The 21,292-nt window shown below is 42.8% G+C and overlaps 1 protein-coding gene across 1 annotated transcript in view; it reads right to left on the reverse strand.

Annotated features, from left to right (window-relative positions):
• TLN2 (talin 2) overlaps positions 1-21,292 on the reverse strand; it is a 425,370-nt gene that overhangs the window by 241,257 nt on the left and 162,821 nt on the right. The window contains exon 3 of the mRNA XM_008139166.3: positions 7,407-7,482. The gene's annotated coding sequence lies outside the window, so the exon portion shown is untranslated. The remainder of the gene's footprint in view (positions 1-7,406; positions 7,483-21,292) is intronic.

Genomic DNA, 21,292 nt, shown 5'->3' on the forward strand with positions numbered 1-21,292 from the left:
GCTCAGTTTCTAAGTGTCTCTTGGGGTCCTATCTGGATGCCAAGAGTTCTTCTATTATTTACAACGTGGCCCTTAAATACTGGAGCCAACTACTTAGCAGCAAGCTATTCCTAAGTTTTGAGAAAAGCCCACTGTATTGAACTGACTGGGAGACAGGATAATTGCGTCTAGTGTGACATCTTCTCAAGGGATGGTCACGAGCAATTGTGTTCATATGAAATTTCTGCCTTAAGTGCTGAATTTAGAAGTTCACTCCCAAGTAAAGAATGAAATTTTGCTCATCTTGGAAGGAGCCAAGTCCCCACTAGCCCTAAACAGCAGACCTCAGACCCTCAAAACTTACATCAACTAACCCAGAAATAATTGTTACTTTCTTTCGAAAGCCTACTCGACTCATTAGAAATACCCACTTCTTTCTCTAAATTTAATCTCTTCTGCTTATTCACCATAGATACTGTGGTCTCTCTGGAAATGTGCAGACAAAAACAGAACAAGGCCATGTCATTATATCCTCCCGCGTCCATTTTTATGTCTGTGCTTCCTAGTTCAGGGTATTGAATGTGTTTCCTCTGAGTCCCAGCTTCTGAGAAGAGTGGCCAGAGGGGGCAAGAGCCTCACTTGCACCGCCGTCCCCCACGCCTGCATCAAACTTCCCAAATGGACAGCAGAATTAACCGAGCATCCTGAGCCGAACGGTCTCCTGCAGGGGAGACTGCGTCATGACTCACTGCTTACAGGGGTCCTCAAACTTTTTAAACAGGGGGGCCAGTTCACTGTCCCTCAGACGGTTGGAGGGCCGGACTATAGTTTAAAAAAAAACTATGAACAAATTCCTATGCACACTGCACATATCTTATTTTGAAGTAAAAAAACAAAACGGCAAAAACACCCGCATGTGGCCCGCGGGCCGTAGTTTGAGGACGCCTGGCTTAGAGGCAAAGAAATGAAAGAATATATAATGTATGGGGGGAACACTTAGGGTCCAGAAACAAGAAAGACTTTTTAAACTTCATTTATTTCCTTCTCTCGCTGAGGGACTGAGTCCTATCCAAGTCTTCCTGAAGGTACTTTGCCCGGTGTAGAATAAAATATTGACCAAGATTTAAATTGTCCTAATAGATTTGTCCCTCGAAATCACTGTGCCCAAGTGTCACTGGGCTTCTGCTATAACTATTAGGGTCAGTGACCTTTGTATAATGGAACCAAAAATGTCTCACACGGATTACTTCTCTGCTCAGCACTCTTTCCTAACCTTACAAGCAATCAACAAATATGAAAATAAAATGTCGCCATGTCAGGATTAATCATGCAAGATGATGGTAGGTTACTTTGGACCGCTTATCATGATCAACTTTAAATGTGGTTCAGCAGCCTAGTCACCACTGCAACAGGGTAAATACTGACTCCTATCTGTTCATTAGGTCGTGACCTCACTAAGGCCAGATACCTCCTCCATCAGGAAGTGAGGCCCATCTCTGAAGGCTGCCCTTTCATCAATACTTATTTGAGGAACTAAATATAAAGGGTCAGATGTCTGGAGACTGAGCACTACTTGCACCGAGACAGCACATGTTAACGCTGCCACCTTGACCTAATGGACGTAACAAAGAGGGACCCCAACCGCTGCCACCCACTCGGAGATAACAAGTTCATGGAGAGACTGCTGCTTCCACTGCCAAAGCTCCCGTGGGGTCCGCATAGTGAGGAGGGAGCAGCCGGAGAGGGAAAAACGCCAACGCTGCACGAGGGGCCCCCCTGCCCAGGGCACCCGCCGTCCATCCGGTCACTGTCATCATCGTCACTTACTAAATACAGTTACACCAGAAGATGTATGCAGACCACTGCATTCATGAGAGAAAAGGAAGTGTGAAAAGCAAAACTTGATTGTTTTTTCAACCTTCCCTCTAAAATAACTACCAAAGCACACCATATATTAACCTTTTGCACTCGGATGTCGAGTCTGACTCGACATGGTTAGCATTAGAATAAAGGAATCGAGAAAAAAGCAAGCGAGTGCAAAGGGTTAAGATAATCCAATGTACCTGACTCACACACATACTTGAGGCTCTAAGAAAGCATCTGGATCAACAACCACCACTGACAAAGCACCTTTCCAACCTACCAGCAGGGCTGAGTAGGGAGCCCCATTCCTCACTTCAAATTCACAAAGGGAACATTACGCAGGGGAGGATATTCCCGTTGCCAGTCACAGAATTTGGTACCATGAGCTGCTGGCCACACAGCAGCCACAGGAGGAGGTGATGGGGAATTAAGCAGAGCTGAATTTCCTGGAGCAGCAGTACTTTTCTGGGGAAAGATGAAGGTCTACCGAGGAAAGTAAGATGTTCTGAAGACAGACGTCTTTTCTAACCTGTGAAACCACAGCTGGCACCGCGCCTCAGGCAGCCCCAAGGTCTAAGACAGTGGTCGGCAAACTGCGGCTCGCAAGCCACATGTGGCTCTTTGGCCCCTTGAGTGTGGCTCTTCCATAAAATACCTCGTGCGGGCGCGCACGTACGGTGCGATTGAAACTTCGTGGCCCATGCGCAGAAGTCGGTTGTCGGCTCTCAAAAGAAATTTCAATCGTTGTACTGTTGATATTTGGCTCTGTTGACTAATGAGTTTGCCGACCACTGGTCTAAAAAGCACTTCCCAGTGGAGGCCTTGGAGGCTTCCCATCCAGACCTCAACATCTTGGTGTCCAGAGTGTCAATGACAACATCTGTGCCATGGGCTGGTATGAGGACTGCAGCAGACACCAGGCCTCAGAACCAGGGTGCTAACACATCAGGGCCTCGGTGAATGATGGCGAATTTCAAAGACCAGGCTGCTGCCCCTTCAGAGACAGCAGGGCCTGAGGTCACTTTTCTAACAGTAGTAACAGCTTCTCCTGGCCATCAGCACTTACTTAGAGGCAGGCAGCACCCGGAAATCAAAATGTTCCGGCTGAAGGTGGAGGAGGCGGGGCTGTGGGAAAATAAAGTGGGTTCTAGGTAAGATGGGAAGACAGAGTCTAGGAAATGGTGAGGCTTCGTTCAAGGCAGCCGGTGAGCTGTGAAAGGGAGAATCCATTCAAACATGGTCTGCAGAGGGGCCCAGGTGTGAGGGCAAGAGGCTCAGAGAGGAAGGAATGCAATCCCACCACACCATTTGGCTGCCGTGGGAACAGCAGCTACCTACCTATAACAGAGTACATGCTGCTTAGTGGTTTTAACATTCAGAATCAAGTTACAGGTAAATCCTAGAAGCCGTTACCAGATTAAACGAGATATAAAATTAAACGTATAGCTGCCCAAAATGGAGAGGATGGATGGGAGGGGGGGAGTGTCTCTAGGAGACAACAAGAAGAGGCTGCGTGTGTCACCTGAGGGGCACAAGGAAAGACTGACAGCGTGAATCAGTGCGGAGAGGGAGGGAGACAGGGATGCTAATCAGTGATCACAACAAGATACCAAGAAAGCGCCTTCAAATCCAATAAAGTGAGAAATGGTGCTCTACGCATTACATTTACACCCATGGAAATCCCCACAAAAGCAGCAAAGGATGATCTACGGGGCCGAGGGGCGGGGCTCGCGGGGAGGGGGCTCGAGTTGTTGAAGTGAAGGAGTTAGGATAAGGCATGTTGCTTTTCTATTCTGTAATGTTTTCTATTTCTAGCCACTTGCATACTTGACTTTGACTGATATTCTTTTAAATAAAAGATCCGTGATAAAACAATTGTTTAGATCAGTAGGATTTTACTTAAGTTTTATCGGCCCTTACAGTGCTGTGTGGAGACCCTGCCGCTGGACCTCCAGTGTGTTTACTTTATTTTAATCTTAGTCAAGTCATGTTTAAACTCTACAAGTGCACTAGCCATTTTATGGTTCTGAAAAGCTGTCCAATTCTGACTTGTTGTAAACAGAATAAAATGCCTCTGATGATCATTCTAGATCCTCAGAATATGGGACTTCACAGCAAAAAAAAAAAAAAAAAAAAAGTGGTTCCGAAACTTTTGCATTCCATAGTAGAACAGTTAAATGCAGGCACGAGCATTCTAGAACATTTGAGTCTATGAAATCCAATCACTTGTTAGACAGAAAAGGCTCAAATCTTGAGTTCTTCAGGAGGGCTTTGTAACATTGGAAAAAAAATTAACTGATAAGCATAATTACCCTAAAAAGCTCAAGGAAACAACACATTCTATTATGCCCATGGATAAGTTTAATTATGAGAAACAATCTGGAAAGTGTTATTGTTGTTGTTCTGAAACATTTACTAAGCACAGACAGCAGAGTGAGGACCTGGCACATGTCTGGGAACCCTGATCAAGGAGATGATGCTAATTAGCACGGTGCTAATTAGGACTCTCAGCCACTCAGAGAGCCAGCAGTGGGGGAGCGAGTGGCAGTGCCTACAATCAACAAGCAGAGCAAGCCAAAGCATTCACTAATGGGACATGGCAGGAAGACACCAGTGCATCACGGATTACATTTTTTTATGGAGAAAAGTAAGCAAGGAACAACTTATCTTTACTGACGTCATTGCCTTTAAGTGACCGATACAGAATGACAAACAGCTTTGTAGATTGTGCTTTAAGTTTTTATGGAGTCAATAGCTTCCCTAAACAACAGTGGGAACTAAAAATTCCCAGAGAGCCAAAAACAATGTTTTTCATTTAAAATCGGGTTTTAAATATTTTTCTTACAAGCCTGCAAGGAAAATGAAGATAAGTTCAGAATATTGCATTTATTTTCAAATCTGGACTATGCCACAAGTCATTAAGCAAAATGCAAAACAAGTCATTTATCATATACCCCCACCTCCCTCTAACTTATTCATGCACACACTCTCTCATATGCAGACACGCAACCCTTTAAAGCATCATGTTTATTCCCCTGAAGCACGGCTGTCTCAAATTCATAATTGCTCATCCCTACAAGATCTTCCCAAGCATGGCCTGGCCTTCTGAAAGGCTCAGAACACGATTGATTGATTACATTGTTCATTCATTAAATTTTATTCAGACTTGGACTGGCTCAAATCCCTTAAAGCAATTCCCTTCCTCTGGTTTATGTCAAAATAAAAGCTCCAGCTAGCATTTATTCCTGTCTGTAGACACTTTCAGAAAAGTCAAGATTTCAGGTAATCTCTCATATCCCTATAATTTTAAGACAAATGTTTCTGTTGTTGACATAATTTCTTCCAAAAAAGGGTAGTGAGATAAATATCCCTGTGAGAGAGTAGAGGGAGCAACCCAACTGAAGCATATAGATCAGAGAGTGAACCCAGAGTTGGTTGATAGAGGGAAAGCAAACCAGGTAAGTCTGCCAAATTTCATGTGAGTTCCCCAGAAAATAGGCAAATAAAACAAGCAAAAGCCAGGAATCATTCAGGGAGAAATTCTAAAGGACTGAACCACTATATTCCCATCAATGTAGACCCTGGTAGAACGTCACAGAACTTTCAGAAGCAGCCAGGATTAGGTAGGCATTTTGGAATAGGAGGTATGGTTGCTCCTTCCTCACATCATGTTACCATCATAATAATTTAGCCCATTATCGCCTCTGTCCTCCACCCACCCTACAGCTCACACACATCACCAGTGAGAAGTACATGGTAAGGCTAGTTTTCTGTACAGACCCACAGCATAGAAATCCACCCGACATGCTCCTTTCAGATCTGAAAACTTGGGAAAGGCTTATGTATGTGTTTCCTATACACTGTGCCCAAGCCCTTCAGCCAGACCAGACCACCTACCACCTGCTGCAGGTTCCCAAAGGACATCCACAGAGGATCCTGAGGCAGGACAGCTCCTTTCCTCTGCCCTTCCCCATGTCTCCGAACTCTTGCCTGCGACCTCCACCCCTGTACCCCAGCTCCTTGCGCTTGGTTTTGGATGGGTCTCCCTAGAGATGGACATTTGGCCCACCTCACCCCGAGCTCTCAACACCCCCACACCACAGGCAGACACTAATATGTGAAATACCACCTCACCAGAGGTGGCCTACAATGGTGTAAAGGGAAGATTCTCTATTCTTTGCTGTCAGTTTTCATTTTTACATTGACTACAAGGTGGCTCACAGCTAAATTTAATGTTCACACGAATGAGCCACTTTTATTAGGGTTTCCCAACAGAACAATCCCTCCTCTTCTGCTTGACCTCTGCCCTCTCTTAGTTTCAGCATGCTAGCTGTCGCGGCATTTTCTGGAAATAGCTGATATATATAACTAGAGTACATCCCTTTCCAGTTTCAGAAGAATGGTACCGTTTTAGAGGCAGAAGACTCCTTAGCAGTCATGTGCCCCAATATTTCCCAAATGCCAGTCCTCAGGCCAGTTCTGGCTAGTTCAAAGCTAACTGGTCAACAGAGACAGGACAAAGAGGCAGGAAAAGAAGGGCATTTTCATCATGCTAAATGCATACAGCCTAAAGACAAATTTATGACAGCCTACTTTTTTAGTATTAAAATATTTCTTCTCTCATGAAATGATGTTAGTAGATGGTACTTATTTTTTTAAATAAACCCTTAATTATGAAAAATTTTAAACACAAAACAGAACAGTATGCAAATATGTAGTAAACCTTCATGTACTCATTCAGCTTTCATAATCATCAACTATGTTTATACAAAGCCACCGTAAAGATAGTAAACATTGATCTTGAATTTTTTTCCTATTTTACAAAATCTATAAGGATGGAAACAACTAGGCTGGGCCAGCCTGTACATTTTATGGAGACCAGCAGCATTAAGTAATCTGTCCTCGGCTGTGCAGCTGGTCAAGTACAGAACTGGCACATCTGGTGTGCCATGACACAGGCTTTGAGAGTAGACGCCAATCCTTTTTCACCTGGCAGACTTCGGTGGAGGTCTGCCTAAGACCCACAGGAGATGGCTTCCTCCCTGCCCTTGTTATCTCCTTACACACTGCTTGAGATCATGCAGCCTCAACCAGGACAAACAAAGGGAAAAACCAATACTCTGTAACCCAAGTTCACTTTATTTCATGCTAGAGCAATTGCATGCCATCCCTGGAGAGCTCCAGGAACTACCGCGCAGTTTCAGTGCAAATACTATTGGAAGTTTCTACATTACTTCCTTATCCAGCACTTTAAAAAAGGGGGGAGGGGGGATGAAGCAAACATATGTGAATAAATGAGAATTCATTCAATAAAGTAAAAAACCAGCTACTCACCCCCTCTTATAACCGCCCACCATTACCCCACTAACCAACTACCAGGTGGGATATTAAATTGAAATGGAAGTAGTCAGACCGGGCAAGTACACTCCGGCCTCACAGAACCCTGGTAAAAATCAAACAAGAGAGTATACGTGACGATGTTTTAACACTTCATCAAACTTTACCAATGCCAGGGGTGGCCAATGGATAAGAATGAAAGGCTGTATCTTTTTTAAAGGACTCACCTGAATTGTCAGTTTATGGAGAGTCGATTTCCCTGAATATATCCTGAAGCATCAGAGAAGCCTTCAGCAGCAATAACTAAAATAATAATAAAAGCCATCAGAATCAAGTAATGTTACAGACGTCAGTGTTTGGGGGGGAAAAAATCTCAATCTATACATTTGGTCATTTCCCCCCCTCACTAATCATGAAGGGAAATAACTCAGGAAACAATGAATTTCCGCTGCAACACATGGGCTGGGAATATTCTTTACCAACAGGGAATTGAGGTCCCAAGACACTTATTTCAAAGAACAAAATTATGTTACTGTTGGCAAAGAGGCAAAACACATTATTTTCTTCCCTGTAGTAGAAATGCTTAATGGCTTTGAATTTAAACTAAGACCAGATACATACATTGCCCTCCCTGCCCCCACCAAGGTTTAAAACAAAAAGCCCAGGCATTGCAAATTAACCTACATGAGCTCTTCTTGTCTTGTTCACTTTTTTCCTCCTTAGTTCCTTTAACACACCTGTGAAGGGGTCCTTTCTTGCTTCAACTGTTCCCACTTCATCCCCAGTTCTCTGAGGAACTGAAAACTGACTATTTAACACCTTATTCCACAGAAACCCAATTGGAAGCAGAGAAGCACCTTAATCAATTGTAGGGATCAACAAAATGAGCCAGCCACAGCTAACAAGCGCAGTCTGAGTGAGAGCATACAGATGAATCAATGAAACAGAGTAAACATCCTGATATAGAACCAACTGTCCCTATATAATCAGATCTGTGTAGGTAGGCATGTGAGACTAGTTAATAAATGGTGTTGGTTTGCTCTTTAGGAGGAAGGAAAAATATAGATCTCTCTTCCTACTTACGATAAAAATAAGCTCAAAATAGAATTAGATGAATACTAGAAGAATACACAGATGAATGGTTTTATAATATAGGGTTAGAAAGGGCCTTTCTTTATAAACATGACATCATGATATGAAAATCTGAAGCTATTAAAGGACTGAGATATTTGGCTGAGTACAATTTTTTAGTATCTCAAATATATGAATGGCAAAAACAAATCAAAAGTAAAAATGAGAACCAACACTGATATTTTGGTCAAAAGGTAAAATAAGACACTAGGTAAAATAGTTATATAAAAAATTTATAAAAGGTTGATATTCTTACACAAAAATGTTTTAAAAACCAGTAAGTAAATTAATATTCCCCTCAAAATGGACGAAGCAAATTTAAAAACTTTCTATAAGAAAGTTTACTCAACTACACTGAGTGGCCATATTATTATGATCTCTGAACGCATAATAATCTGGCCACTCAGTGTATGTCCTATATAATAAAAGGCTAATATGCAAATTGTCCCCTCGACCAGGAGTTCAACCAGCAGGCAGGCTGGCCAACCGCCCATGTCTCCTCCCCCTGGCCAGGCTGGCCGGACCCCACCCATACACGAATTCATGCACCACGCCTCTAATATATATACTGAGTGGCCAGATTATTATGCGTTCAGAGATCATAATAATCTGGCCACTCAGTGTATATTAATAATGAAAACATTCAACTCTAGAACGTTTAGACTTATTTAGCACCTGTCAAACTGACATTTACCAAAGATTGACAATAGCCAATATTATAGACATATCTCAAAATGTAGCCACTTAAGCAATTATGTCAGCATGTAAAATAGCATACTCTATGATCCAGCAATCCTATTTCTAAATAAGTTACTCAAAGTAGATTATTGCATAAGAAGAAAAATGGATATACATAGAATTGTTTATAATTATAAGAAAATAAGTAAATAAATGCCCTAACGGTCCACATATAGACATGTTAAGTAAACTACATAGACACTGAAAATCATGGAGGTCTGTATGTGTTGTTATGAAAAGGCATCTGATATACTTCTGAGTGAATAAAACAGGCAAACGACTGTAAACAGTTGATTCCATTTGTGCGTGTGCAGGTGTATGTGTGTGTGCGTGAGACTGTGTGTATGTGTGTGCATATGTATGTGTGTGTGTGTTTTCCTAGACGTCTAGAAGAATGTTTATCAAAATAGTTATGATTAGCCCTGATTATCAGAATTTTAGAGAATTTTTAGTTTGTTTATACTGTAGAATCTCATGTAATGAACCTGAATTTTTTTCCAAAGAATACGATTGAGCTATTTTTAAATCTCATGCTCAAATGTAAAGTGATAAACTGCATAGATTTCTACTTTCCTTCTCTGTCAGCTTTTCTCTTACTCTAGTGAGGTTTGTGTCACACATGTGCTTGGGGTGAACGCTGATTACAGAGTTCCCTTCCTGATCTGCGGGTCCTATTCACTCCCCAGGGCCACTTCATCATTGCCTTTGAGTTCCTACGACATACCTGTATCCTTATTATAATTCTCTTTTTACTGAAGGTAGCTCAAGTTAATTTGTTACTTGTAACCAAAGAAGAACCAGTAATACAGTGCTGCTTTTTATTTTCCACCTTCTCAAGCATTCCACCCCATTTGAAAACAGATGAATAGATCCTATAGTCACATTAATGAAGATTTACAATGTCATGTACTGTTTACAACTACAGATTAAGTAATTGAAGCAAGAAGCACAAAGCTAGTATAACAAAGGCAAAAAACTATTTCAAGAGACAGGCAAACTTCTTCTTGACTAATAAGAGAATTGATGAAAAGAGTATTTGAATAATAAGAACAAAAGGGACATACTGAGAGAGAGAATGAACATCAATATGAGAGCAAAACATCCATTGGCTGCCTCATGGACAACCTCTACTGGAGATTGAGCCTGAAACCCCAGCATGTGCCCCGACTGGGAACCAAACCAGCAACCTGTTAGTGCACGAGACAATGCCTAAACCACTGAGCCACACCGGTGGGGCGTGTGCAGGAGACAACCAACTGATGTGTCTATTTTCTTCAGGTCACTCTCTTACTAGAATATTAAGTTACCCCAAATACATTCTTCGTCAGATTTATATTTCTCAGATTGATATCCAAGTTCCTTATTCTCCTTTTTAACTTGTATCTGATCAGAGCTTTCCATTTCTGTACAACTTGCTAAATTCTATTTTAATACCTTACAAATGAAATAAATGGCACCACTTATTAAATGCTTACTCTGTAAAAAAAAAAAAAAAAAAGGGACATACTTGTCCAGATGAACCATTTCTATGGTTAAAATATTCTCCATTATAATATTCTTAATCACTCCACAGGTTTCTTTTTATTGGGTTATATTTATATGTGAAGAGCTTTTTTATTTCTATTTGGACTATAAAATACAGAAATGTATTCCCATAATGGGCCCCTTATATTCACTATCTCTCCAGCAAACATATTTTTCACACTGTCCTATTTTTAAAGGTTCCAAAGTTCTATGTCATACATGAATCCTCATAACACCATAATTACAAACCTTGTTAAAGAACCATAATCCCCTGTAGATGTACAAATCCCTCTCTAGGTTTGTTGATGTAAAGTACGAATCTAGTTAATCCCCTGTCACCTCCTAGGGGCTCTCCCTGCCCCTCAAAATTTCCCTCGATGGTGATAGACAATGGACAAGAACCACTATCCAATTTCAGAGAGGAGCAATCATGAGGCTTAAAGTATCTCTGTCACCAGAGCATAACTCAGACAACCCACCGGGCCACCAGGGCCAACCACAGCCCTCTGTTCTGACCCTCTGCAGTGCAAGGAGATCTTTCTCAATGGATGAATGGGGAGCCAGCCAAATCCATATTTGAGGCTGAGATGTATTAGGATTTATGAGACAAAACACTGCATTTAGGAGACAAAACACTGCATTTAGGGGAGGCAATAACACAGTGGTTAAAAGTAAAGTGATTGATCCTGGTTCTGTCATTTACCAGTCATTTGGTCTCGGGTGCCTTAGCCTCTCTGTACCTCAGTCTCCTCCTCTGTAGCAATGCCCAGCAAAAGGGCTGGTGTGATGATTAAAGGAGATAATGTACCTAAAACAATGAAGAGTGCTCAACAGTCAAACGTGGCCTTGCTTGAGCTCCAGGTCAGTGGGAACAGGGATGGAGCAGCCCATTGTTTGTTGCCTACAGAACCTGGGGGCAGAATATGTCCCTGTGGGGAACAGTTAACTACTTACAATGCTTATTTTAAACATGGATAAGACCCTCCCAATTAAATAGAAGGTGCCAGGAGTTTGTTATTTAAAGGAACCTTGCCTTAAATTAGAGTAGCCTTCTCCAGGTCATCAAAGAATAAATCATTTGGCAGCTCCCATGTTGTATCTTTTCTGGAGTATTTCGAGAAGCATTGATAAATGTGACCAAAAAGCACCAAAAGCTATTGGCTAAAACACCTGTCATCAACATCAGGACATTAGGGCAGGACTTTACTTCCGCAACCCAGGTCACCTCCTACTTGCTTGGGAAGCTTAAACACACTTTTCAGAGTCCCAGATCACTTGCCACCAGAATAGAGATGGTAATACTCAGCTATTTCAGATGTAAAAATGAAATGAGAGAGTATAGGTCAAGTTCTTAACACAGTGCCTGGAGCCAGGCAAGTGTCCAGTAAATGGTACATCTACTATCAACTATCATCTTAACCACATTAAAGAGCGGGGGGGGGGGGGGGGAAACACATTAAATAATGTGATTAAGATCACACAAGGCACTTCCTCACAGTGAGGGTATTATGGACTCTTGATTTCCACACTTCACTTAGCATGATCCCCACAGGAATGAGGGGCCAAGCTGAAGGGGACCCAAGGCAGCAAGGGGGTCTGGAGCTATAAAGGGCCTGCATGAGGCACGCAGCTGAAATCTCACTGTGTGGTACGGGTCCCAAGTGACCGAGAACGCATTTGTCCTAAGATTTCTTCAAAAGGCAGGAAGGGTGCAACACCACATTCGAGCTTTGCCCTAACACCATGTGCTCAAGCATAAAAATCAGAAGATGGGCCCACATGGGCATCATCTCAAGGGATTTTGCTGCCCAGAGTTAACAAAAGTGCTTTTATAACGTAAGGCCAATTAAAGCAGAAAAAATCCACTAAATTTAGCTAAATCAATAAGCCAAGTATACCATTCTTAGCTTGAAGTTATCATTAACATTTGACATTTTACTAATCACTCGAAATCATAAAATCTAATAAGGAAAGAAATAGACCACTAGTGATTCAGTGGCTAAAATAAACATAGGAAGAACCAAAGAGAGAAAATAGGAAGAATTTTTAAAACAAAATTCTCCCAACTTTCTCCAACTTCTATCATTTGCCAAGGATTTGCCTTCTCTATTTTCTCAGAAACCTTGAGAAATTTCCCATTGAAAGTGCAGCTGAACGATTGCAATCCAGCTCTGCGAGGTCTGAAGCTCTCTGGTTCCAAGGGGAAAGGTCCCATTCTCATTTCCTGGCTTCCGTTTCCTGACTTCCCAGCTAGAAGCTGGGTGCTGGGGGCTGGGCCCCAAGGAAGCTCAACAAAGCCCAAGCTTGAAGCACCAGTGCCCCAGGCCTTCAGAGGTGAGAAGTAATACGCCACCTTAGCCTTAGCAGGGCCAGCAGAGCTCCGGAGACCCCTCTGTAGTCCTCTCAAGGCTGCATTCCAGCAAAGGAGGAAGTAGGAGGTATGACAGGCAAAACAAAAAATTAAAAAATAAATTCTCTTATAAATGTGGGCAATGCTGGATCAAACAAAATTAAGGAGTTTCTCTAATGCAGAACAGTTTATAAACACTTTAGTATGATAATGTTGATGATGAATACATGGTTCCTGCCTTATTTGTACAGATTTCTTTACTTTCGGGGTCTATGTCTTGGGACAAGTGCCCCACACATCACTTTGGGGAAAAAAATAATGTCATAATTAGTTCTTTTGTGCAAAAGAGTATTGAAGGCTCACTTTGTCCCACTACACTCACAATTACATAACTAAGTCCAAAGCCCCTAAGAGATCAGTTAATGGTGCAATGTTAACGCAAAGTAGTGCGAACTAGTTTACCAGGAGGACAAGAGAAATGATAGAACTGCACCACTTTACTTCGCTCAGTCTTTATACGTTTTTCACAACTGGGAAAACAGAGATGCCGTTAATTCCTCCTTGTTCTATACCTCAGTTTACCTTCCCTCAAAATTTTAAACACGCTTATAATAAAATGCAATTAGTAATGTGGGCGACTAGCATGTAAGCTTCATGAGAACAGGCACTGTACTTAGTACAGGACAGCCCCAGATCCCTTAAACAGTGTGGGTACAAGAAAGCCCCATAAATATTTGAAGATGTGAATAAAGGAATCAATAAATAAGTTTATGTAGGTGTATCATTAACTCATTTTACAAACTGGCCAAAATATATACTCTACAGTCCTATATTTTAAGTTGACTTTGAAAAGCTCATTATAAAGCAATTCATCTTTCTTTTTTTTCAAAAAGTTTTTATTTTTCCTATTTCACTCCCACCATAATCTCCCATCCTTTGCAACTCTACCCCCACCACCCCCCCCACACACAAAGGTATTTCTTCTTATGACTTCTGGTTTAGAAGGAAATTTCTGTCTCTAGACCTAGTACCATATTCAGTACATTATTACAGCCAATTATTTTCAATAAAAGCCAAATTAACTAACATTCAAAAGACTAGGAATTTCAATTAATCAGAACTACACAGCGATTCTCCTTTGGGAGAAGGCAGAAGAAACACATTTATCTTCTAGAAGGCAACTATATACACAAATAAGCTTTTATCACCAGTTTGCTGCAAAAGGCAACTGAGCATGGAATACAGATATCAAGAAATAATCTATACCATTAATTTCAATATTCTGAACATAATGTTTAAAATAACCCTGAGAGCCCTGGCCAGTGTCGATGAGTGGTTAGAGTGCTGGCCTTTGCACCTAAGAGTCACAGGTTTGATCCCTGGCCAAGGTCAGGGTGCATGCGGAGGCAACCCAATGGATATTTCTCTTTCTCCTCTGTTTCTCTCCCTCTCCCTCCCTCCTTTCCACTCTCTCTGAAAAGTAATGGAAAAAATGTCCTCGGGTGAGGGTTAACAAAAAACAACAACAACAAAAAACCCTGAGATGTTGCAACCAATAAAAAATGAACCAATAAAAAATGTTTTTTGCTAAACTCAATTTACTATGAAAATCTGACAACACATTTTAGAAAAATTTGCAACAGTTGTTTGTTTGTTTTAAGGGAATGGGGTGAGAATAACAAGGAAATACTGCTCTAATTTCACCTTGGTCATGCGGAAAAGTCAATGAAATAGATTTTCCCCACCACCATGCCTCCTAAAGCAGGTAGTGGCCAGGGTGTTCCTGTTTGCAGTCCCCAAGTTTTGCTTGTGCTATATTTCCATCTATTGCAGCATTCCTGCCCAGCCCCAGCTGTGTGCCAGCTCCCTCCACCACTGGAGTAAACAGGCTAGGAAGTCGGCTGAGTTGTATCCTTGGCTCCCAAGGATATCCAGGACTGCTACCTTACCTCCCACCTGCCCTGCCCCAGCATCTTGTGCTCCAGCACCACGGAGCCAGCACTCCTCCTTGAACCCTGCACCCTCTGAGCTCTTCCCCTGCAGTGGCCTTTGACCTCTAGTCTCCCATGCCTAAAATGGCCTTTATGCATAAATGTCATGATGCATTTGTCCAAACCCATATACAGTAATGTACAACACCAGCAGTGAGCCACAATGTAAACTACAGACTGCGTGATGACGCTGTGTCAATATAAATACATCAATTGTAGCAAATGCACCAATTAGGTGTGGGATGTGGACAGTGGGGAGGCTTTGCATGTTTGGAGAATGGGTGTATGGGAACTGTCCATACTTTCTGCTCAATTTTGTTTTGAATCTAAAACTGCTTTAAAAACAAAATCTTTAAAAATTATAAACAAACAGAAAGTTAAAAATTCCATTAAAAACAAACAAAAAACATGAGCAAGAAGTGAAGGGTGAACACGGGCCAATGTGGCTCAGTTGGTTGGGCGTCGCCCTGTGCACCAAAAGGTTACTAGTTTGATTCCCAGTCAGGGCACAGTCAGGGTTGTGAGCTTGATCCCCCAGTAGGGGGCGTGCAGAAGGCAGGTGTTCTGCTCTCACATGGAAGTTTCTCTCTGTCCCTCTCCTTTTCTCTCTCTCTAAAAACAAACCAAAAAAGTGAAAGAAAGAGAGAGAGGGGAAGGAAGGAAGGAAGGAAGGAAGGAAGGAAGGAAGGAAGGAAGGAAGGAAGGAAGGAAGGAAGGAAGGAAGGAGTAAAGGGTGAGATACAGCAATGCAGATGCCCCCCAGGCACCAAAACCAGAGAACCTCTCATGGGGCCCTGTCCACGGCAGGGCAGAACCTGGGGAGAAGCTTCGAGTGAGACAAGGTGGGCTTGGCTCTAGGAAGCAGCGATGGAGGGCCTGAGGTCCTCCTGGCCAGCTAGAACCATCACTTGCATATACCAGAGTCGTCAGGTTGAACAGCAGCTGCCCATGCAGACCTCCAACCTGCTAGAACAACCCTGAGAAGTCACATCCTCCCCTTCTATTCTCACTGCCACCTCCACCTTGAATTTGAAGGCTACTCCCCCATGCCAGTACCTGGAGAACTGCTCCTACAGTGAAAGAAACTATCCATCTGAAGATCATGCGGAGAGAATATGACTACCTCGAGGGGTGAACCACCTGGTTTTCCTGACCAGTGGGAAATGCATCAACTGTAATGGAATGCCCCGGGACTGCAGCCAGGAGAGGGAGCAGGCATCCTGTTGAGGAGACATGCTAACCCGCTGTGAGTGTGCATCAAGGCTCCTTCCTCCAGCCCCTAGAGCCTGGCTGCCCGAGTGCTGTGAACTAACACATGACCACATAAAAGCGATGGAAAGAAAGAATCCAGGAGCACCATGAAATTTTATCAGACTCTGGGCAACCTAAAATAGATATCACAAACAAGAACACGGGGTCATGCGGGAAGATGCTTCGGCTAATCAAGAACAAATGAGCTACTCAGGTATACATAATGTGCAAATCAGGGACTTTTTTTTTTATAAATAAGGACCTGTCATCACTTGATTCTGATTAGCAGCTAGTGTATCCCTCAAAGCTCCTCTTTCAAGAGCAATTTTGCTGTCGTAATATCTCTTACTATGTGCAATCTTGTCTTCATAAATTGCCACCTGGTACGTTTTCCAAAAGGCTAGATCCTTCTTCTCTTTCCTCACCCAGTCAATGGTTTTGATACATTTCATCCAAAACTGAATCCCCTACCCACCCAACAAACAGTGCTTTTGTCATTGAAACTTCCTCCTCCTCTCAGGACAGTTTGGGATATTAATTCTCCTTAGCCATATGTCTCCTTCTTCCTGTCCCTGATCTGTCATTCCAAGCTTCCCCTTTTCCAAGCAGCCTCCCTGGCCCCTTCTTTGCCGTTCTCTGAATTTTCCTGGGTCATGTAGATTTCTGCAGAACGTGGCAATTCATTATATCATGTTGTATTCCTTCTAAGGCTGGTTCCACAGGGCTCTATGACAACAACAGGTAAGGCATACTCAAGTGCCCAGCACAGAGCCTACTGCTGGGTCACCCAAGGCGAGTAGCATGCTGGTCCCTTTACACTCCAGCTGGGTGAACGTGGGCAATGTGAGTCCTCTGAGCCTCACTTCACCCCATAAACGGCTGGAACACCTCCCTAACTTCGGCCTAAGACCTAGGGTAAAATATGCCTGCAACAGATACCGGCCTTTTTCTCCTCCCCATGTGTGATCGCTCGGCTCTCTAACTGGAATAAAATCGCGGTGAGAGCAAGGTAAGACACTCCTTCCCTGTATTCCTTCTAGGCACGTTCACAGTATGAAATAGCCAAGAGATGGCTTTAAAATAATGCTTTCTAGTTAATGGCCAAGTTGCCTTCAGGTGATAGGGTTTCACAACTTTGCTTCACAACTTCATTCACCATATCAATACTTAAAACGTTCTTTTAAAAAGTTCAGATATGTACAAAATATAGGGAACATTATAATGAACCTTAAAGTACTTATCCAGCTTCAATGATAACCAGTCTTATTTAATCTCTCTCTTACTTCTTCCCCAGCCTTCACTGGAGATTATTTTGAAGCAAATACCAGATAGTATACCACCTATAATAAATAATAAAAGCGTAATATGCTAGTTAGACTGGACGTCCTTCCAGACGTCCTTCTGGGACGAAGCGGGGGCTGCAGCCGTGGGATCGAGGCAGCCCCTGGGGCTGCGAGGGAGGGATCCAGGCAGCTGCCCCCTCCCCCTCAGCTGCCAGGGAGGGATCCAGGCAGCCGCCCCTGGCTATGAGGGAGGGATCGAGGCAGCCGCCCCCCTGCCCCCCCCCCCCCGCCCCCCCCCGGCCCAGCTGCCAGGGAGGGATCCAGGCAGCCGCCCCCGGCTATGAGGGAGGGATCAAGGCAGCCACCACAGCTGTGAAGGCCTACTCTTGCACGAATTTCATGCATTGGGCCTCTAGTTTCAATATAAATATGTTATGAAGCTAATATTTTTAATCAGAGAATGTATAATAAAGCTGCTTTCACTTAGAAAAGGTAAAATTCTATGTCTATCAGATAAAGTTACGACCACCTCCATCTCTTTGTTTCCCATTGCACACAGAACGCAGGTGACCCAGGACTGACACAGCAGGGCCGAGGTAGGCTTCCTGGCAGCACAGGAGCTGGCTGGCTGCAGGCAGGACGCTGCCCACCCATCCCCGAGACCTCTGCTTCAAGGAGGACCCCAGGGGCCCGAGGGCTCTGAGGCTCCCCTGCTGGTTTGCTTGGGCATGACTAGGACTTTCTACTTCCCTGTTCGATTTCTGTGTCATTCCCAGCACCAGCTTCGCTACCCAGAGTAACTGACTCCACTTGCTCTTTGTCAAAAACAGAATGAATAAATATATATTCAAATAGCAAAGTCTTCTCCAGGAACAGGTCTCCTCCCTATTACCCTTGTACTAAAAAGAAAAAAAAATGCAGGTGGCCAGAGGCCTGAGGGGAGGGGAATGACTTCCCAGAGCATCCATTGCTGTCCTCGCTAAGGTAACCATGAAATCATTTAAAATTATTCTGGACCAAATCATAATTCAAATATAAAGCTACTTGGGAATTGTTCAAACTACCTACCTCACTGTGGACTTGGGTTCTCTATGTCCATCCTACCCAATGTTAAAGCCACTAGCCATGTGTGACTGGTGAGCACTTGAAATGTGGCTAATCCGAATGGAGATATGCAAGGAGTGCCAAGTCCACAGATTTCAAAGACTTAATACAAAAAAAAAAAAAAAAAAAGTAAAATACCTCAATAGTACCTTTTAAATTTTGAAATGTTCACACTTTGAAAAATATATTTAAATGAATTTCACCTTTTTAAAATGTAGCTACTAGGGAATATAAAACACGTGTCTCACAAATTTAGTTCCGGTGCGATGCTTCTCCAGATTCTAATTCCTTTCCACAACAGCCTAAATGTGTTGGATGTCAACCCACCATAACTGGAGCTATTTGAGCACAACCCTAGAGCTAAAATCCACTTGGACTTCTTTTTTGAATTATTCTGTATGCCTCCTCTAACGGTTCCTGCCAATTCCATTAAGATTTAAATATTTAATTTTAGTGTTCCAGTAAGACACTCATGGCTACCTTGAGCATAAAACATCACGTAACCACTAGATAGACCCCTTCAGACTGAGAGTCAAAATGTTTAACTGCTGGGCTATTAAAAAAGCAACTCCCGATCCATATTTTTATCTATTTGTTGTTGTTTTTTTATTAATCCTCACCTGAAGTTCTTTTTTTTTTTTTTTTTTCATTGCTTTTCACATGCCCCGACCAGGGCAGGGAGTGAAATGCAACCCAGATACATGCCCCCTTGACCAGGAATCAAACCTGCAACCACTCAGTGCATAGGCTGACACTCTAACCACTGACCCACACTGGCCAAGGCCCCAATCCATATTTTTAATCTCACAATCAGAATGTGATAACATTTCTTCTGGCTGTTACAACCTTAGGTGTTAGAATTTCACTATGCAGCTGAGAAAATATTCAAACCCACATTTCTGCTACAAGAGGAGGGAGGGTGGGGCCTGCTCCATAAACTAGGAGGAGAGCCATTCACCTGCCTTCTGTCAGCTTCCGGTGGATGAAATAACGAGCATATGATAAACTGAGCATTCAACACTGACTTCTGAAAAAGGGAAAGTCAAACAAACATTACACCTGACCTCTGAGGGATAGTGGACTTCAGGGTGCTTCCCAGCTGCCTTTTCCTAAAGGCCAGCAGGGATCAGAATAAGGGAGAAGACTTTGGTTTAAAAAAAAAAAAAAAAATGACTCCATGAAAACTGATGAAGTAAAACCTCCATTATCTGGCCCAGTGCTACCCAAAGGGTGTGCTGCCCACAGCCAGTTCCTGACTGGTCTGCAACAATACAAGTACAGAAACTGCAAGCAAACATTTGGAAAATTTTATAGCAATTTGACAAAGTTATTTATGATGATCAAATTTTTTTTAAAGTCTTTATATTTTGTATGTCTTTTCCCAGGTATTTTATTTTTATTGGATTTCACAAAAGTGTGTTAGCCCCCAAAATTAGAAATCAAATAACTGGTCATTCCTTTCAGAAACACTAGACCAAGACACCAGAATCCTCAATTTTCTGGTGGGCTCACTCCCTATTTGTAGAAAATGGGGGCCAAGGGTAACAAAAGGCTAAAGGAAACTGCATCTGTACATTTTTAGAAAGAAGAAAAGAACCATTTGCAGGGGAGAAGGGTAAAACAGAACTATTTCCATGGCATAGTTAAGATTAGGATCTATAATAGTGTAATAATTTTACATCTACAACCACATATTTCTTCTATTATAAAACACCATGGATTATAAACCACATTGTAATATAATATAGTGTTGATGGGTCCTGATTTCAGAAATATTCAAATATATACAAACTAAAGTTCTTATGAGCAATGATTACACCTCAATTAAACAAAAATGTCAAGTGTTAATTACACACACACACACACACACACACACACACACACACAAAATAATCGTGTTTTTTAAAAGCCTTTCACCAAGTTCAGGTGAAACGCTGAAAATGTCTAGGTGAGTAAGGAATTGTAAGCACCAACCATGAACGGTGCTCTGTGGGACAGGAAACTGAAGAGGCCCAAAGAGTCCACAGTTGAGATGGGAAGAGAGATGGCCTCCAAAGTATCCAGGGGTGGACAGTTGAGCAGTTTAAAGGTCAGATGACTCACATGACAGTCACTTCAGTGACATTCAGTCTCAAAACTCCTTTCTTCACGTGGGCCAGCCAGAGGAGGGGCCCGGAAGAAGGCTATGTCCTCCCTGTGCCCTTGACCAAAGGTTAAGGGTCTGGGTGCAGAGCCAGGCAGCGCACTCCCACCCTGCTTTCCCAACCATCTGGTTCTGAGCCCAGAGGCTGCTTCCCTTCTAAGCCTTGTGTCCTCATTTGTAGAAAGGGTTAATAATGCCTCCCTCTGGGGTTTTGCAGAGAAGGCTGGTTTTGTTTTAACAAGATTCAGGGATTTGAGCACGCCGTAGCTGAAGGGAAGGAGAAACAGTGACCCAGGAAGGAGACGGGTTTCTGAAAAAAGGAGGCTTGGGGGAGATTCTTCCACCTAAGAGCTCTTCCCTTAGACCAGTGGTCAGCAAGTGAGCCACCGTTTGCCGCTCTGTTGACTAGTGAGTTTGCCAACCACTGCCTTAGACTAACACTGCAGGAGAGAAGGGGAAGCTGGGCACATGGCAGCTCTGTTTTCCATGTGAGCTGGGAGGAGGCTCTCTATGAACTCTATGAACGTGGGTGCAGAGGAAAGGTGGCATAAGGGCACTTAAAGTGAGAGGAGAGTCTATTTGCTGCCCAGAGGAATCT

This window comes from Eptesicus fuscus, chromosome 5, assembly GCF_027574615.1.
Source record: "Eptesicus fuscus isolate TK198812 chromosome 5, DD_ASM_mEF_20220401, whole genome shotgun sequence".
Lineage (NCBI taxonomy): Eukaryota > Metazoa > Chordata > Mammalia > Chiroptera > Vespertilionidae > Eptesicus > Eptesicus fuscus.